Raw genomic sequence first — 14,248 nt, 5'->3', positions numbered from 1 at the left:
TGCAATGGCTTTTAGTTTATAAGAGGAAATCGGGTTAAAACCTGCTTAATGTTTCATAAAATTAGTTGCAGATGGTAAGACCTCACAGATCAGCTCTCCTGACCCTTACTGATATTTTAAAAATATATACTTCTGGATCGATTCAGGAATAATATCTCCATTACTGCTCTAAATTTTGTTCCAATGGTTAAATATCCCTATCAATGTTAACAGATAGATCCCCACATTTATCCTCTGATACTCCTTGAACATTTCTCTTTTGTTAAGCCACATCACTGTATTATGGTGGATTCCTAACTGAAAACTGTTCCTCTGAGATAGCCTATATAAAGCACAGTTGCTTCCTACTTGTCTGTCTTTCATGGGCCAGATAGTTTGACTCATTTTAGAAATTCATTTTAAAATTCTTTCTTTGTTTTCAATAGCATTCAGACTGACTGTGATTTATGGCTCCCTGTCATTCACACTTCATCTTCATCATTTACTGCAGTGATTTTAGACAAGGTTCTACTAAATCAGAAAGCCATTGTCTATGTTTGTGGCAGCAATATGATTATGACTCAATTATTAACCATTATGTGTTTTGAGGATATGCTGTGGTGGTGTTAGTTGTATTTATTTGTCTCCTGTCTTTTGTTTTACTCCAAAAAGTAACTTTAGGCGCAGCTTTCTTTTTTTTTAACTATTCTGATTTCTGTGTATTTTATATTTTAGATTTGTCTCCAGAATAGACTCACGCCATCACATCTGCTTCAAAATCTTTTCAATTTGTCCTCTGTGTTTATTCATGTCAATGTGTTTATTCACTATGAATTTGACTTCCAGTTGTCTGCTACTCATAAAAATCAAGGAAATGCTAGCACTTGATGTTGACCGAATTCCTACTATCAAGAAGATCTGCATAGATATACTCTGTCTCAAATGTATCTATAAAGAAATAAAATAGCTTAAATCCTGTACTTGTGTATTTATCCAAACTACCTCACTCTCTCTGCATATGCAGCAATGTTGAGCAGGAACTCGTCTGTGCCATTCAAACTTGTATCAGGGAAATAAGCTGAGGTGATTCATGACTACTTGAAGCTGAGTGGTTTTGTTGAAATGCAGAATACATTGAAAAACATGACTTTGTCAGTCATGGCAATCACTGTTTTATATAAGTAAAAAAAAAAAAAGGAAATACATTTTCATCTGATAAAAACAGATTTACAATACAAGGAATGAGCTGTAGAATTATGGTTGACATAAAAAGCAGATGTCAAATACTTAAAGAGAACTGTCCCCTGTATAATTCAATGAGGTATTAATTTACAGAAGCATAATGTGGGCAAAATTTGTAAGCCACAAGGGATAAATCCAAGAGACTTTTGATGCATTTAACATAGCTACATAAATCAGCCTAAACTGAAATTTTCCTTCAGAAATTTCCAGTAGCAAACTAGGCAAAAGATACTTTAATGGCCCCAGATCAGTTTAAAAAAATCAGGATTGTGTCAGCATATATGAAGAGAACTCAGGAATAATTTTAAAACATAACTGGCAACCAGACCCATTAACTTTTGTATGTGTTCAGGGCATTAAAGATATATTTACAAAATTTGTTTTTTGAAATCATTCTCAAAAGGTGTAACCTAGGAAATGGAGACTATGTCAACACATATAATCAGTTGATTGTCATAAGATATATTATAATTTTGACTTTTAAAATACAAATTAACAATCCAGGAGAAAACAATTTGGATAATTTTTTGAAACATAAAAATTTGAAACAACAATCCAAAAAGAAAACCCAAAGCATAGAAAAGATGCTAAACTTTTACTAATAATGCAAATTAAAATCAACTTTGAAACACCACTTTACATTCCTCAGCTTTATTAAATATATATTTTAAGTATTGGCAAAATTATAGCAAAACAAATTTCTTACAAGACTACTGCTGCTACTGCTACTTCACTTCAGTCGTGTCTGACTCTGTGCGACCCCATAGACGGCAGCCCACCAACAAGACTAGTATGAGTGTAAATAGGTATGTTGTTTAGTCGCCCAGTCGTGTTCAACTCTGCGACCCCATGGACTGCAGCTCACCAGGCCTCCCTGTCCCTCACCATCTCCAGGAGTTTGCCCAAGTTCATGTTCATTGAGTTGGTAATGCCATCCAGCCATCTCATCCTCTGACACCTTCTTCTCCTTCTGCCCTCAATCTTTCCCAGCATCAGGGACTTTCCCAATGAATTGTCAGATAACCAAATACTGGAGCTTCAGTTTCAGTGTCAGTCTTTCCAGTGAATACTTAGGGTTGATCTCCCTTAAGATTGACTGGTTTGATCTCCTTGCTGTCCAAGGGACTTTCAGGAGCCTTTTCCAGTACTACTTAGAAGGCATCAACTCTTTGGCATTCCGCCTTCTTCATGGTCCAGCTCTCACAACTGTATATGACCACAGGGAAGACCATAGCCTTGACTATATGGACCTTTGTGGCAGGGTAATGTCTCTTATTTTCAACACACTGTCTAGGTTTGTCATCACTTTCCTGCCAAAAAGCAATCATCTTCTGGTTTCAAGGCTCCAGTCACTATCCCCAGTGAATTTGGAGCCCGAGAAGAGGAAATCTGGCACTATTTCCACCTTTTCCCCTTCTATTTGCCATGCAGTAATGGAGCTGGATGTCATGATCTTAGTTTCTTTTTTTTATTATTTAGCCTTAAGCCTGCTCTTTCACTCTCCTCCTTCACCCTCATAAAGAGGCTCTTTAGTTCCTCTTCTCTTTCTGCCATTAGAGTGGTATCATCCACATATCTTAGGTTGTTGATGTTTCTCCTGCCTATCTTGATTCCAGCTTGTAATGCATCCAGCCTGGCATTTCTCATGATGTGCTCAGCGTATAGTTTAAACAAACAGAGTGACAGCAGATAGCCCTGTTGTACTCCTTTCTCAATCTTGAACCAATCAGTAGTCCCATACAGGGTTCTACCTGTTGCTTCTTGACTTGCATACAGGTTTCTCAGGAGACAGGTAAGATGGTCTGACATTCCCATCTCTCTTAAGAGCTTTACACAGTTTGTCATGATCCACATAGTCAAAGGCTTTGGCATAGTCGATGAAACAGAGATAGATGTTTTTCTGAAATTCCCTTGCTTTCTTTATAATCCAGTGAATGGTGGCAATCTAATCTCCAGTTCCTCTTCCATTTCTAAACCCAGTTTGGACATCTGGAAGTTCTTGATTCTCATAATGCTGAAGCCTAGCATGCAAGATTTTAAGCATGACCTTATTATCATGGGAGATGAGTGCAATTGTCCAATGGTTAGCACATTTGTTAGTACTACCTTTCTTGGGAACTGGGATGAGGATTGACCTTTTCCATCCTGTGGCCACTGCTGGGTCTTTCAGATATGCTGACATAATAAATGCAACACCTTAATGGCATCCTCCTTTAGGGATTTGAATAGTCCTGCTGGATTTTTGTTGCATCCACTAGCTTTATTAACAGCAGTGCTTCTTAAGGCCCACTTGACTTTGCTTTCCAGAATGTCTGGCTCTGTGTGACTAACCACACCATCGTAGTAATCTGGTTCATTACGATTTTTATACAGTTTTTCTGTGTATTCTTTCCATTTCTTCTCCACTTCTTCAGCATCTACTAGGTCTCTACCATTTTTATCCCTTATTGTGCCCATCTTTGGATGGAATGCTCCCTTGATGTTTCCAATTTTCCTGAAGAGCTCTGTAGTCTTTCCCCTTCTGTTGTTTTCTTCTATTGTTAAACACTGTTCATTGAAGAAGGCCTTGTTGTCTCTTCCAGCTAGTCTTTGGAACTCTGTTTAATTGGATGTACTTTTCCCCCTCTCCCTTGCTTTTTGCTTCTCTTCGTTCTTCTGCTATTTGTAAAGCCTCCTCAGATAACTACTTTGCCTTTTGCTTTTCTTTTTCTTTGGGATGGCTTGTTTGCTGCCTCCTATACAATATTATAGACCTCTTTCCAGTTCTTCAGGCACACTGTTGACTAGATCTATTCCCTTAAATCTAATGCAAATTCATTCGGGATTTTATTTAAGTCATACCTAGCTGGCCTAGTGTTTTTTCCAGTATTCTTTAGTTTAAGCCTGAATTTTGCTATGAGAAGCTGATGATCTGAGCCACAGTCAGCTCCAGGTCTTGTTTTTGCTGACTGTATACAGCTTCTCCATCTTCAGCTACAAAGAATGAAATCAATTTGATTTTGGAGTTGACCATTTGGTGATGTCCATGTGTAAAGTCATCTCTTGTGCTGCTGAAAAAGAGTATTTGTTATGACTAGGAGAATTACCAATAGCCCCAGAATGAATGAAGTGGCTGAGCCAAAGCAGATACAATGCTCAGTTGTGGATGTATCTGGTGATGAAAGTAAAATCCGACACTGCAAAAAACAGTATTGTATAGGAAGCTAGAATGCTAGGTCCATGAATCAAGAAAAATTAGACATAAATAGGTATACCTCATTGGAAAAAATTTGGAAAAATCTAGTGATGTGGCAAAGATATAAATCCTATGAGTGAGCAGCAATTCCCCTCCTAGGTTTAAAGGGTGCATTAAAAATACTAATGTTAAAATATCTAATGCATAAATATTTTATTTGTAAAAAAAATTGGAAAATATTTTATATATTCTTTGTATGTATTAAAATGATACACAGCAGCCAAAATGAATGTGCTAGAACTCTAAATAAATCCAGTGTTTGATTACACTTGTGTTAGGAGTAGTTTAATAAAGCTGAATAAAAATGTCACATCAGTTTCAGTATTTCCATTAAGATGCCAGTTCTGTCACCATATGTGACTTGATACCAGTTGATATTTTGCTTTTTCCTTTCCTTCAGATGAATGCCTGAGTGGAGATTAATCCAAATGTCAAAAAATAAAATAAAAGGAATAACTGAGAAGAGCTAAGTCCTTTGTAGGATGAGCATCCTTCAGCAAATCCCCCTATGTTAATTTAGTGCGTGTGCTAGTTTAGACATGCACACAAACAAACACACACCCATCTTGACCATCAACCCCTTCTCTCTGTAGAATGAGAAACTTACTCTGGCTCAGGGCTGTGTCACTCACCGTCTCTGTAGTGATTCTGTATTACCCTCTTTTACCTTCACATGTCTTTTATGCTCTGTGCTTGTAAAGATCACACAGAACTATTGCATTTACTAAGTCTCGTTATGAATGTTTAATAGCTTTGTATCCTAAATGAAAGAATCTGTGCCCCTGCTGCTTATTCCTTACTTGTATTTCTATCTTTGTGCAGATACAAAGTCACAGAGACCAAAGATATTCAGCACAGAAGAGTTGCAAATTCAGATATCACAGAGGTAGGAAAATAATTTAAATAAACGATGTTGGCTAGAGGTAAAGGGAAAAAATATGTTCCTTCTTTTAGGCACAGTAAGGTTCAGGCTGTTTTGGGGAAGTGAAAATACAGATTCTGTATTACCAGATCCTCCAATTGTTCAAAGGATACAAAAAAAAATATCTAGGTCTGTATGTTAAATCTCTTGAATTTTAAAAGTTGGCAGCTAATTTAACATATAATTGGAACCCTGTTTGGGCTAAACTAAACACTAAACAGCTCTGCAGCCATAATTAGCTCCTGGGCTGTCAGTTGGAGATTTCTGTTCCATACACTATGGAAACTGCTGATGAAGAAAAAGCAACTTATCCTTGAATGAAAAAAAAGAGCAAAACAAAAAAAACCACCTCAACAACCAAAATAGTTTGTTTTCTTAAAACAGTCGGCAGAACTCATCAGTTCCTTAGAAGTATATGTGCAGAAGAGTAGTTACAGATGCCACTTGGAAGAGAGCTCCCGGAAGCCATCAGATCCTCTGGTTCAGAACTGTGTTTTGGGCTTGATCCTCATCACCCACTGAAAGTGTAAGCAGCTTTTAGCAAGGAAGAGCTCTCTGCAGGAGGCTCTTCCAGAATAAATGACCAGAACTCTTCCCAAGCTTCTCTTCAGTAATCTTGCGAACAAATGATGTGAACAAGGTAGCACCTGAAGAAAGACCTCACAGGAGCTGACGAGCCTGCATGCAGTGGGAGAGAACTGTGAGTCTGACCCTCTATCACAATGATTAACTGAGATTCCTTCCCCTTTTCCCTTTAAAAACCTTCATGGCTGAGCAGAATCTTCAGAGTTGGTTTTCAGGACACAAGTATGCTTTCTTCCCAGATTGCCAGCTTTACTGATTAAAGCAACTTTTCTTTCTACCAACGGCTGTCTCCAGTGACGGCGTTTGAGCAGCGAGCAGCTGAACCTGAATATGGTAACAGAAGTATTAAATCAGAGGTGGGATGACCCCTGGATCAGAGGGACAAAGAGGTGGTTCTAGATAAGCAGCTGATCTAGACGACCCTTCCACGTCTGTCATTAAACAAATGTCTTTTTTTTCTATTGTTGTTTTCATTTTTTTAAATACTCTTGGGTATTTAGACATATTTGCCACAATCCCTGAAACAACTTCTTTGGAAACAATTTAAATGTCTAAAAGTAGGAAAGTATTTATGTTAACTGTTACAAATATCAAGTGAAATATGAGGCTAGTGTTAAATCAATCATTATAAAATCTATATTCAGGGTGGAAAGTATTAAGAGTGTTAAAAGAAAAGAAGTAGGATTTTATATTATGATTATAACTATATAAACTATATAAAAACATCAACTTATTATTTTTTACTTATTTTTAATTGAAGGATAATTGCTTTACAGCATTGTATTGGTTTCTGCCAAATATCAACATGAATCAGCCATAGGTATACATATGTCCCCTCATTCTTGAACCTCCCTCCCAGGTCCCTCCCCATCCCACCCCCTAGGTTGTTACAGAGCCCCTGTTTGAGTTCCCTGAGGCACACAGCAAATTCCCATTGGCTATCTATTTTACATATGGTAATATATGTTGCCATGTTCAGCTCATTATTATCATAATTGTTTTAAGGTACTGGAATTAATGGTCACTTTTTTTTCCTTCTAAATTTTCCATTATGTAGTTATATTATTTACATAATTAAAATTATTTCAAACCAATGTTTAAAATTAAACCTCCTTTTTCAGAACTATGTTTGTAAGCAGAAGGATTATCATTCCTCCCACTCCCCTCTTGACCCAGGGTGTTACAGTAAATCTTTAGGTAGATGATAGAGGAACCTCCAATTATCTGCTTTCTATATTCTCACAGCAGGATTCACCAGAAACTTATCAAGAAAGGTCTTCATGATTGAAAAGTCCCTGGAAGATATTTCATGATGATATGGTTTCAGATCTCGTCTGTTTTCCCACAAACTTTCTCTGGAGTCTTATAATCCACATTTGCATTAAACACTACTCAAACCATGTAGGGGGAGGGGAAACTGGCCTGCTTGAATACTGACACTTCTGTGAATTTCCTTGCTTTCTCTTTCTAGGTGAAAGAAACAAAATTTGGTGACATTTGTGAGCTATCATGTTCCTAAGACAACAATCCCAACGGGCATAAGAGTAAAAGGAAGTATGGTCTTAACTCACAGTCATCTTTGCTTCACCTGCTTCAAATGTTAAAATTCACCCTTTTTATCAAAAAAGGAAGGACTCTTTAAAAGAAAAGCCAAATGACATGGCAGCCTTCCGTTTGAAAAAAATTTTATTTGCACAGGGGTGGGATGGTTGATGCATAAATTGTTTTCATATATATGCATTCCCATGTGTATTTAAGTGAGTTAGTTAAAATCTGGGGTGTATTCTGAGCACTGGTTCCAGATTAGGTTAATATTCATGGCAAATAATTGGGAGTAGGGGTGGGGAGGAGATACTATTGAGCATCTGCTATGTCCTAAGATTTTTACATGTATTACCTCCATTAATATATAAAACAGTCCCACTTGGTAGGATTATTATCTTAAATTTACAAAGGAGGAAATAAGATCAGTGAAGTCAAGCAACTTGCCTAAAGACAAAAAGCAAATATATGGTATAAATAAGATTTAATCCCAGGTCTACCTGATTTAAAAACTCACACATGTTTAATTCTTTTAGGCTTTCCTGACTGCAATCTTTTGAAAACCTGTTCTAAATTAAGAAAGTAAGTCCCTTATTCAGAGCTACATGTACCATGTCAATATTTTGGAAACTACAGCATGCTCTCATTTTTCCTTAAGTGCTATGATCTGGTAAACAGCCAATAAAAGTGGGTGCCGGCCTCATCCACTGCATTAAGCAGATACATGTTCTCAAAGGGATCTCAGTGCCAGGGAGGAAAAACTTTCTTCTATCCTTTTAGGTTAAGAATTAAACTGACATAAAACAGGTTAACAGGAAAGAGGTATACCTACTTATTTAACATTTTTATGTGAATACAAGAGGCCTCAGAAGGAAAATGAAGAACTGAAGAAATCGCTATGCCCAAAAGCTTATACACCTTTTACACAAGGAATGATAAACTGGGGAGATGGGACAAGACAAAGGGACTTGGGCTAGGAGCAGTAAACTGTGAGACAGTAGGTCTCTCTGGACAAGTCCCTTTCAGGGTCAAATTCCAGTTTCTGGTGATAAAAATGTTCTTTCTTTCTGGTACAGGGAGGACTTCTTTCTCATGGAAAATTTTATGACCAACCTGCTTTTAGACAGAAAATGTGGAGGTCAGAAATTTTATAACCAACCTGCTTTCAGGTAAAAGTAGGAGTCAGAGAGCCCCTCCTGCATCTCTTGTATCTTAAATGTGTTCAGCTCAAAATAATCAATATGTCACAGTGGCATGTTTTTTTTTGGGGGGGGCACATTTTGATCCTCATCACTGGCTTTTATGTCCTGCTTTTTTTGAAACTGTGCAAGCGGGATGTGATGGTTCAACCATTTGTGTTTGCTTGTAAACCAAGTAATATGATGTTCAATTCAGGGTTTCACAAGAGTATTTTAAAAGCCAAGCAAATAAAGAAAGCTAGTCTCTTAGCATGCCTAGTATTTTTCCTTTCCCTTTTCTTAGTTTTTTTTTGGTTTTGTTTTTTTTACAAGAAGTCAATATAGTAATAACCCTGGCAGAATAGACAAAATGCCTACAACTGAAATCTAGGCTCAAATTCATTATGAAACACAGATGTGGTCATGTTTCCCAGAGCCTGGTTCTGGTTGAAATGCTCTCCTTCCCGCTAGAGAGTGTCAAAAAAATGCATATTTGGTCAAACAAAAAATTCTCCCAAGTTATCTTAAGGGGTCATTACAAAAGCTTTTAAAAAATCTAAAAAATCTACTAGAGCTATTATTGAAATAATATCTATCTACTTCTCAACATAGATGCAAAGACAGGTAGAGATACTGATGCAGATGCAGAGTTAGATAGAGATACAGATATCACACACCACACACACACACACACACACACACACACACACACACATACACACACAATCACACAGATGAGTGGGTCCAGTAATCTGGAACTCATCTTTTGCTTTCAAAGACAACAGTACTGGCATATCTAAACTAGCCAAGTCATAACCTGCTTTAAGATGATAAAGGGTGATTCTATTAGTGTTTATTAAAATGACCTCTGGATCAGGTATGGGGTGAAACAATCGCAGCATAAGGATCCAAGAACCTCAGTGAGATAATGAGTCTACCAAATGCTACACATATGCCAATTAGTTTGTTGACAAGTACAGTGATAATAGTGTACAGGGGAGTATTTGGCAATAATTTTTCATTCAACACTTCAGAAGTCAATCTTCATGTTCCCACAATTGGAAGACTACAAATGCTGGTCATTCCTAGCACCTTGCTAAATAAACATGTACTAGTAGGCATTTAACTCTAAAAAAAAGTTACCTAAATATCTATGGAAGGTGGCCACCAGTTAAGAAGAATTAAAGATGACTTGGTGACCATATGACCTGACTTTATTCAGCATAGGATGAAAACAGACTCCACCAGCACTGGTAGCCTATAGATGCATTGCTACCATGCCATTTTTTTTTCCCTCATTGTGTAGATTAACAGATTGCCAGTCTTCAACATTGTAAGAAGTTGCTATTTTCCAAATTATATGAAGACTGGAGAGCTCTATGATTATCCTTTATGGTCCTCAGGATCCTGTCTGCAGCCTTGGGATCAGGCTCCTGAGAGAACACTGAATGGTTTGTACAGTTAAAATGATCACACCATGCTGCTGCTGCTGCTGCTCCTAAGTCGCTTCAGTCGTGTCCGACTCTGTGCAACCCCATAGACGGCAGCCCACCAGGCTCCCTCGTCCCTGGGATTCTCCAGGCAAGAACACTGGAGTGGGTTGCCATTTCCTTCTCCAATGCATGAAAGGTGAAAGTGAAGTCGCTCAGTCATGTCCGACTCTTAGCGACCCCATGGACTGCAGCCCACCAGGCTCCTCCGTCCATGGGATTTTCCAGGCAAGAGTACTGGAGTGGGGTGCCATTACCTTCTCCGGATCACACCATGAACCATAGCAAATCATGGTTAGAGCAGTATTTCTGGTAATCACTTAAAAAACTCAGTAAGAATAATGTTCACTGTTTATTATAGTTGTTCTATTAATAGAACTGAAACACCCTTAAATAAATGATATCATCTTTGAATAGATCATTGGCTATCTAATATTTCCAAGTGCCAGGAAACCACAAGCATTTGAATCTTGGTTCTCCAATTCTTTGGATTTAAAACTTAATGGCACCCCATTCCAGTACTCTTGCCTGGAAAATCCCACTGACAGAGGGCCTGATGGGCTGCAGTCCATGGGGTTGCGAAGAGTCGGACATGACTGAGCGACTTCACTTTCACTAAGCCTGCCTTAAAGTCCACAGAAAGGCTTATTCTTTATTGGTTACTTCAACCTTCATGGACTCCGTAATCATACTAATCCCACAGCAATTACTATTAGTGCCACTGATTTAATAACTTACTCATGGCTGCTTTCTATGAACACTTGACATTGTGATTTAAGGTCTCCTGAGATTTCAAATTCCTGAGTGGAAGTCAGCTTCTAGGACATGTTTTTGGGTAACAGTTTGTCACCAAACCCTATCCTGATTTCACAATATGTGCTTAGTAAATAGCTATTAAAATTGATCTTTTGGGTTGGACAAAAAAACAAATGGTAAATCCTCTTTTCTTCATTTGGTATAACAGAAAAAAATGTGTAGTGGGATGTTGAGAGGAACTTTTCCTATTGCCTTAAAATTGCCTTTAAAGGAGGAATTCATAAACTTTTTATGTAAATGAACAACTAGTTAATATTTTAGGCTTTATCATTTATACTTTACTTTTTTATAGCTCTTCAAAAACTGTTCACAGCTCACAAGCCATACAAAAACAGGCCACAAACCATATTTGTATTGTGGGTCATAGCTTGTCAATAGTGTTCTATTGCACACAGACAAAACAACATGTGCTCAGCACTCTCAGTAAAAGAGCCCTCAGTAATAGGGGTCAGACTAATTTCTTCAGGGATCCACTAAAGGGAGCAAAATCCACACAATTCCTTATCTAATTGCTTAGCTATTGTTTATCTATCTCTCCATTATTTATTCATCTATTTTTGGCTTCCCAGGTGGCTCAGCTATGCAGAATCCACCTGCAACACAGGAGATGCAGATACAATCCCTGGGTCAGGAAGATCCACTGGAGAAGGAAATGTCAACCCACTGGGAAGTCCCATGGACAGAGGAACCTGGTGGACTATAGGCCATAGGTGGACTATAGGTCGCAAAAGAGTCAGATATGATTTATCAACTAAAAAATAAGAACAACATTCATCTATTTATCTATTGTCTATAAACCAATCACCTATCTATGTAGCAGTTATCTATCATTAATCATTTATAACCAAGCAAAATTCAGTTATTGATTATCATTTATTTATCATCTGTCTATTTAAAAGACTCTGGTATGGAAAGCGAGAGTGGGAGTCTTCAGCATCCTTGGTCTTGGCCTCATGGGGAATGCTACATTAGTCTGAAGAGATTATTTCACACTTTATCTAAAGTGTGAGGGGTGCCTGGGCATAGAGACTCCAAGACAATCTCTCATGGAGACTGTATGATGCCTTCAAAAATGGATGCTGCATCTTCATTTACATTTAGATGTCTGCTTAGTTAGTAAACTTGCTAATTTACTCTGATCTATACTATGTGAACAAGAGAAGAGAATTAGGGGGGGAAACGGATAAAATTCTCATGGGTATAACCAGCATGTTGACATCCCACCTGGGATCTAGGAGTAGGAATTACTGCAGTATACTTCTAGGGGGCAGGAAATGGAGCAGAAAAAGAGACAACATGAAAGCCAGCTTACCCATGGGGAGCTATGCAGTTGGAAACCTTGCAATGAATTGCAAGGAACCCACCCTTGTGCCAACAGGAGCCAGCATGACCTGGCTGGAGTCACAGCCCTAACACCTGGTCATGGCTAGTCAGAGAGGAGATGGCTACCAATAGAATGAGGACCACACCTGGAGTTAGGTAAGTCTGGAGATGCTCACTATTTTCTCTCAATATCCTCCTTAATACCATCAACACAGAAAGATCTACATTTTGTAGAAAATGGTGCAAGTTGTATTTGAGAAGAATCCACTGGCACACACACTCTCCAAGCAGTCACTATTGCAACTGAATCCTGTCCTGGAGGTAGTAGAAGAGATGCATTTTAAATCAAGCCTGAGATTCATTTTTCAACTAGACTGAGCATTGACAACTATCCAAAATATTACTAAGGGAAAAAAAGAGATTTGATAGAACACAGTTGAAAGCAGCGATTAGGTAAGAAAAAAAAAATGTTTCATGTCTGTACCCCACTGAGTAGAACCATAAACATTTTCTTTCTTTTCCTTCCTTTCTGTCTATTTTTTTAAATCTTCTGATAGATGTGTCCATAAGTATTCAGCTTCAAGTTTTTTCATGAAATCTATTTATCAGTGCTCAGACCTGAAGTTTGTTAGGAGATGGATTATCTCAGTTGACTTCCCAGAAGCAAACCTGTGAGTATGATTCCAGTTTAAGTGATTATTAACAAAGTGCTTCCAGGGGAAGCCACCCTGGGAACAGGAAAAGGGGTGGGGAAAGCAGGACAGGAAAGAGAAGGAAGCCATGCAAGGGAGTGAACTCAGACAAAGTCTCCCAAAGGCTACCTTCATCCTGATCTTGCAGGAAACTGTGGACTGTGTATTCCGCCTCTACTAGTCTTCACCCAAGTCAAAGCTGCTGTCATACTCCCATACCTGCGAGTCACTAGTTAAGTCCACCCTTAGGGAATATAGCCCAAACTTCTGGTTCTCAGTTCTCCAGGAGCCCATGGGAAGTCCTCCAGTGGGGAAAAGAAAATTGTGAAAACACTATCCATTCCATCTCCACAAAGTTCTAGTGTTAGAAAGTGCTCCTTTAAATTAAACTGAAATTTCCATTCATCTAATTTCAACCTTAGATGCTCCTGGAACGATATGAACTTGGACTGTTCTTGAGTTAATTCATTTGGCCAACAAAGCTAAACACTTTCCCTTAAATTAAAGTCATATTCAGTTCAGTTCAGTTCAGTCGCTCAGTCGTGTCCGACTCTTTGTGACCCCATAAGTCGCAGCACGCCAGGCCTCCCTGTCCATCACCAACTCCTGGAGTTCACTCAAACTCATGTCCATCGAGTCGGTGATGCCATCCAGCCATCTCATCCTCTGTCGTCCCCTTCTCCTCCTGCCCATATTACCAAAGACTAAATGCTCACACATTCAGCAACACATTAGGCCAAATATTTTCTGTGCCTTGACTGTAGCAAGTCTTTGATGCAGAGGAAGCCAGAGCATTCACAGAGCAGTCCAAACCGTTATGTTCCCATCAAAATCAGTCTCTTGAGTCAGATCTATAGCTTCTGGCTGGTTGATCCCCAGACCTCATTTGTTGGTGTTCAAAACAAAGTCTGGATTTCATTAACTGGGTTGAGCTGAGGCTGGGGTTGGACAATCACATAGTTCTTTTTAAAAATTTGTTTAACTTGGGGATGAAGGTTGTTGCTGAGAGTACAAAGCATGAAGAAAGTCATTTTTTAAAAAAACTCTCACTTGCATTAAGGACTTAGAACAAAACATTACACAGGAAGCAAGACCAGGGTCTCTATTTGAATTGTACTAGCAGCTCCATGAAAAAGGATGCCCTTTGTGCTAATGGCTTTGAGCAACAGTGTGACAGGCAGGAGAGTGAAGGTATGGCTCCCTGGTTCATCCCTGTCATCCAGTAAATGAATGTTCAGTGCAGC

General features: G+C 38.5%; 1 long non-coding RNA gene across 1 annotated transcript; it reads left to right on the top strand.

Moving 5' to 3' along the window:
- Nucleotides 1–5,463: 5,463 nt before the first annotated feature.
- Nucleotides 5,464–12,657, top strand: LOC129647733 (uncharacterized). The gene is made up of 5 exons (XR_008712467.1): nt 5,464–6,078; nt 7,435–7,517; nt 8,042–8,087; nt 8,582–8,674; nt 11,559–12,657. It is a non-coding gene; the product is annotated as an uncharacterized LOC129647733 (long non-coding RNA).
- The last annotated feature ends 1,591 nt before the right edge of the window (nt 12,658–14,248 follow it).

This window comes from Bubalus kerabau, chromosome 3 (genome assembly GCF_029407905.1).
Source record: "Bubalus kerabau isolate K-KA32 ecotype Philippines breed swamp buffalo chromosome 3, PCC_UOA_SB_1v2, whole genome shotgun sequence".
In the NCBI taxonomy this organism is placed as follows: domain Eukaryota; kingdom Metazoa; phylum Chordata; class Mammalia; order Artiodactyla; family Bovidae; genus Bubalus; species Bubalus kerabau.
The sequence above is the reverse complement of the archived record's forward strand: the minus strand, read 5'-3'. Positions and strand labels throughout refer to the sequence as shown.